Consider the following 6,703-nt stretch of genomic DNA (forward strand, 5'->3'; position numbering starts at 1 on the left):
CATTTTTTATCCTTTACTTTGTATGAGAAATAATGACTTATTTACGAAACGATTTTTAGCGATTACTAGACTAGACGGGACGAACCTGAAGTCCGCGCGAACGAAGTCGCGGGCAAAAGCTAGTTTGAGAATATTATTTTTAACTACACTCATGTCATATTCATGGGTGACTTAAATACTTGTATGCTGAAAAGTGATTATCGGTCACATAAATTAAGCACTATTTTTAATTCCTTAAATATTAATTGTTTGCCATTACAACCCACTCATCGCACTAATACTTCTGATACCTTACTCGATTTAATCATTGTATCTGAAGCGAACCTTATTGCTAAATATGGACAGTACTCTGCTCCAGCATTCTCTCTCCATGATTTAATTTTTGCTTCCTACAGGATCAAAGTACCGAAGCTTAAGAAAAAGACCTTAAAGCTCAGAAACTACTCTGGAATTGATTTGGATAAGCTTCGGTATGACGCCTCAATTATTGACTGGACCGCTTTATTGAATATGGAGACGGTGGATGAAAAGGTCGAGTGCTTGCGTAGTGAAATTTTAAATTTATTTGATCGACATGCTCCGATACGCGATGTTAAACTTAATCACAGAGGGTGTCCGTGGTTCAATGACGAACTTCGCAGAGCGAGGGTAAAACGAGATCGGGCTTTTCGCAAATACAAAAAAGACCGATCGGAGACGAATTGGACAATTTATAAGGCTGCAAGGAATCGATGCAACAAGATGTGTAGGAATCTAAAACGTCAATATATCTTTGATCAATTAGCTAATTCTGCTTCTTCATCTTCATACCGATACCAGCTGTAATATTAATTTGAACAATTTAAACATGTACTTTGCTTCATCAGAAGTACTTGACGTTCAAACTAAATTTTCGACTTTGAGTGAAATAAATAGTTTGCCAAAACATCCTTATCCTTTTAATTTTTCTTCTGTTGGCGGAGCTGAAATTAAAAAATGTATACTGTCGTTCTCCTCTAAGGCCATAGGTTGCGATGACATAAGTTGTATCAAGATATCCCATCTATTAGACTCTCTCCTTTATATAATTTCCCATATTATTAATTTTTCTCTATCAAAAAACACCTTTCCGGACTTGTGGCGTAAGGCATTTGTTCTCCCACCTCCTAAAATATCAAACCCCTCTCTGCCTAAGCATTATCGTCCAATTTCAATCTTACCTTTCCTGTCCAAAGTACTGGAGTCCATTGTTTACCAGCAATTATCACAGTTCCTCTCATCTTACAACTTATTGAATCCGTTACAATCGGGCTTTAGAGCGGGGCACAGTGAAGCAATGGAAAATAAGCGCGTCACAGTTCTTGTCCTCATTGATTTTAGTAATGCTTTTAATGCTGTGGACCATGACTTGCTTCTTGCTATTCTGGCTCAGGTAAATGTTTCAGACTCCGCTATGCAATGGTTCTCATCTTATCTTCGAGGGCGCCAGCAGGCAATCCGCATAGGTCAGGATTATTCTGACTGGTGCTACTTGAATACAGGCGTTCCTCAAGGCGGTATACTTTCTCCTCTGCTTTTCTCTTTGTTTATAAACTCCGTTACTTCCTGTATCTCGTCAAGCTACCATCTTTATGCAGATGACTTGCAGCTTTATAGACACGCTACTTCTGATTGTTTGTCTGATGTTATTGCTGCGCTTAATACGGACCTATCACAGATATCTCTGTGGTCTGCTCGCTATGGTATCTCGGTGAATCCGGCAAAGTGTCAGGCTATAATCATTGGTAGTCGTAAACAGCACGCAAAAATTGACACTTCGAATTATAAGCTATTTTACATTAATTTTCTAATTCTGTTTTCCGATTCCGTTAAAGATCTTGGAGTGACTTTGGATAAACACTTAAGCTGGTCAGACCAGGTGGGGGAGGTGTCGCGAAAGTTTTACTGTACAATGCATAATATGATGCGCTTAAAACATATGTTACCAACTAAAACGAAAATACAACTTGTCAATACACTGTTACTACCAATAATTGACTATGGTGACATATGTTATCTGGATGCAAATGAAGATCTAGTAAATAAACTTGAGCGACTCCTTAATATTGCCAATCGATTTATATTTAATTTGCGGAAGTATGATCACGTTTCTTCCTACCGCTCGCAATTAAATTGGCTCTCGATACGTAGCATTTGACTTAATTGAAAATATAATGGTACGAATTTCCTCATCAGTTATCGGAGAAAAGACAAAGTTATCACTTGTCGCAACGGTCATTGACCTGATTTCAGAGATAGTCGTTGATTTAATATCTGAGCATAAAGGCGTAATTGAGGAAAAATGTTGATTTAAAACATTAGGAGAAAGTGTTGAGACAAAAGCTTTCCCTTCACGCTTGTTTAAACCCATGGTTTGAAGGAACTTCCATACAGTGGCCGTGGAAGCATTTGAAATATTACTGTGACAGTAGTGGCGCTTCTTGTTCTCACCATCATATTACAACTGTTACGAGCAGCTTTATAAATGTACCAATTTTCAGTACTTCTTTCCTTTTTGTATTAAGGCGCGATCACGTCGTGTCATGGCCATACGTACTTCTTGCGTTATCCACGGTGCAGTTGGTCGTCTTATCTTAATTGGTCTCATGAAGCAGTATAGCCTCATGGTCTATTTTGGACAAATTGCGCATCCGCACAGTTGGAGGTTTAATTTTAGGAGGTCTTAGCGTATATGCCAACTATAAGAGGTCGTGTCGAGAAAATCCGGGAGCCAACAACTGTCCATGTTTCAAAACATAATCGATAGAGGAAGTCAAAGTTACGTCTAGCAAAGTATCAGGAGCATTTGAATTATGATAAGTGGGACCAGAAGGAAGAATACACAGAGCGATTGATTTTAAAAAGTTAGAGAGGCGAAGAGGCGAGTATTAGATTTTAAAAGGTCAGTGTTCATATCTCCCATGATAATGGTATGTGAATAATCCGACGATAGCGATTCAAGGACGGGTTCTAATGATTTAAAATAATCACAGGTCGGTGGGCAATAAATAACTCCAAGAACAGCTTTAATGCCCTTTAGTTGGACTTCAAGAAAAATTAATTCAGCAGTGAAAGAGAAAGCAGAAGGAGAGGTACATAAAATGGTATTAGGAATTTGGCTATAGATATAGATATTTCGGAGATAGATAGCAACGCCTCCACCGCCTTTACCTGTTCGGTCGTTCCGTATCAGAACAAAACCAGGAAGGCTATAAAGGCTTGAACTAAGTGACGGTTTGAGCCAACTTTCAAGCCAATAATGAGAAGGTAAACTTTGAGTATTTAAATGACAAATATTAAAAGTCTGAGAGCAATTGAGAAGGACATTAGACAGCACAGAACTAAGGGTTTCAGGGACATCGAAAGAGTCCTCACCCTCACTGGAAGGGCAGCTACTGCATGCAGACATGAATTATTCTAATTTTCTAATACTATACGCAACTTCAAATCCTTTCTGCTTGTCCCGCCAACTGACACTTAGAATACTTAAAATACACAAATAACCAAAAAAAATATTAAAATAAAAAATAAAAATAATGGACAAAATCTTTTGGATTACCAAAACAAATAGAAGTATAAATAGGTTATGTTAGCTACAGTCGAAAACTACTTTAAACTTATTTAATTAAAAGAAATTACAATAAAACTTATTTCCTAATTAACATGTCTAACCTACTCGATGTAAGTAATTAGAATGAATAATTAAATTATAAAATCACATTTGCAATGTTACATTTAGTTTGGTTCTCACGACGAAGGAATCGCTGCATCATCAGTCCTCTTGATGTGTGTGTACGTAACTCCTCCACCCTCAGATCAGCGACTATTTTAGAACATTGAGATAAAATGTTAGATAAAGGAAAAGAAAGTACATAATGTTGATTATCTAGCTTTTCCATTATAAATAAAAATAAATAAATAAATATGAGACAACATCACATACATTACTCTGATCCCAATGTAAGTAGCTAAAGCACTTGTGTTATGGAAAATCAGAAGTAACGACGGTACCACAAACACCCAGACCCAGGACAACATAGAAAACTAATGATGATCTACATTGACTCGGCCGGGAATCGAACCCGGGACCTCGGAGTGGCGTACCCATGAAAACCGGTGTACACACCACTCGACCACGGAGGTCGTCAGACATTGCTTCTCTTGCTAGAGTTACGGTTGTGTAACGACAGTATTCCTTTAGGACCTGATGAACAATGAGTTGTTGCACGCAGTCTGGTTCTGGACGGATGCGTTGATTTACTTCATTTTCACAAAGATACCAGTTTCTGACCTTCGGACATTCTGTCTCTATGTACATGAACGATTTCTCGTTAATTGCTATGAAGGGATATGGAGGTATAAGGGCAGTTAGGACTTTATTATGTACAATGGATAGTTTATAGAGATCATAGATATCCGAAGAAACTATTGGAAATTTAAAAATTATTACTATTTGCTTCTCCGTGTAATAATATCCCGGTTCTATAATATTATAGTATTCCCTTAATTCTAAGTCTATAATTTAATTCTTATTATATAACTTTGTTAACTAATCTATCATTAATTTTAAAACATGTATATCTAACATGGAATGGTGAGTGCTAGAAACACGAATAAAAGCTAACATATTTTCTATTCTAATTAATTCAGTCGTCAGGTCTTCTACATTTTCTCCTATTATTACCAAAAGTTGAGCAAGTTTCGCATACTTAAGTAAACTATTTTCTTTATAGACATTTGAATTTAAAATAAGCTGTATTGTTAATTTTAATTTGACTTTCAACTAGTTCGTTAAGTACATCATTATGTTTCAGCATCCGTTCCTTACTTAAACTAACATGATTATTAAACTCGGATACTATTCTATCTTGATTTCTTTCTAACAATTTAATAGCATTATTATAATTTAATGCCTCTTGATAATCTAGGTTGCCTGTAATACTTTTAATTACGGTACCTAAGTTGTCTACAAGACCTCTTTTAACGCGATTTGGTTCCAAAGACTTTAATTGATCAGAGACTTTTTGAAGCTTTTCAGTAAGATAATTTATTTGGAGTTCGTAGAGTAAGTACGTATCATCATTAAGAAGGTTTTGAAGATTACTTAATTGAGTCGTTAAAAGTTTTATTTTTTATATTGTCTAACTTAATATACTGTAGAAATGTATGGTGGTGGGTAGTAAGTCTTATCGGTCCAAGTTTATACGGTAATAGTCCAGGTCCATCGTCCAAGTTTTCAAGAGAGTCCGTCATGTGACTGGTCAGCAGGAGTAGCACTATCCTGTAACAAGTTCGCTCCTTTAGAGACTCGTTTTAATCTAGATTTTGCTACAGGACCATGTTTTTTAGAGGTATAGATGTGGATAGGCAAGTCAGCTAGAACTGTATCTTGTGTAAATCGTGATGCTGTTTTCTGACGGCTAGCAAGAGTATTCCTAATGAAGAACTGTTGTTGGGGTGCATATTTATTTATTTATTTATTTATTTATTTATTTAATATGGAACTCCAACACAGGTACATATGTAATACAAAAAATACAAGTTTAGACAATAAAATATTAAATGTACCTCCAATTATAGGAGAACACAACATGCACTTATAAAGTATTGAACTCTAAAACAAAACTTAAGAAATAAAAATAAAAGAAAGAAAAAACAAACTAAAACTAATAATTACAAAACAATGAAATAAAATAATTTATCGAAAACTATTTAACAAATTTAAACTAAACAAAATGTAAACTAAACAAAATGAAAATAAGATCAGAAACAAATTTACTTTGACTAACAATTTGCATAAAAGGCATAACATTTCTTTTTGTAGGTGCTAAAAGTGTCGAAACCCATATCGATAGTTGGTATTGCGTTATATGAGCGTGTCATTCGGGCTAATGGTGAATTTTTCCCAAGATTGGTTCTATTCTTGCTCATTTTGAACAATGGACATGGGTTCCGAGGTGGTCTTCGTGGCACGTTTATATTAAGTTTTTCGAGCAAATGTTTACTGTCCACTTTATTATGAAAAAGCCTATACAAAAAGGCTAAATCCAATAAGGATCTTCGCACACGAAGAGGTTGCATTTCGAAGTACTTAAGTCTATCGCTATAGCTTTTTACGTGTATCTTCATTCTGTAACACAAGTGTCTCAATAATCGTTTTTGCACCTTTTCAATACGATCATCATATACCTTATACAACGGTGACCATACTTGACAACAATACTCAAGTTTACTTCTAACATAACAATCATAAAGTCGAATCATGGTGGATGTCCTCCTGAAGTCTTTAGATTGTCTTATAATAAAACCCAGCGATTTCAACGCAGAAGTGACAATGACATCAACGTGAGCATCGAAGCGGAGCTTACTGTCAAATATAACGCCTAAATCACGAACCGTTTTTGACTCCTTTAGATGTTTTTCGTAGATTGTATATGAACTATTTATTGGATTTATTTTTCTTGTGAATCTAATGAAACAGCACTTCAGGGGATTTAAATACATTTTATTTTTCTGACACCAGATTACCAGATTATTTAGGTCCTCTTGAAGCTCCAAGACATCAGACTGTTGCTTAATAATCTTAGTGATTTTAAGATCGTCTGCAAACCTGTATACACGTGAGTGCTTCATTACCGTTATGAGATCATTTATGAACAATATAAAAAAGAGTGGACCCAAATTT

This window comes from Vanessa cardui, chromosome W (genome assembly GCF_905220365.1).
Source record: "Vanessa cardui chromosome W, ilVanCard2.1, whole genome shotgun sequence".
NCBI lineage: Eukaryota > Metazoa > Arthropoda > Insecta > Lepidoptera > Nymphalidae > Vanessa > Vanessa cardui.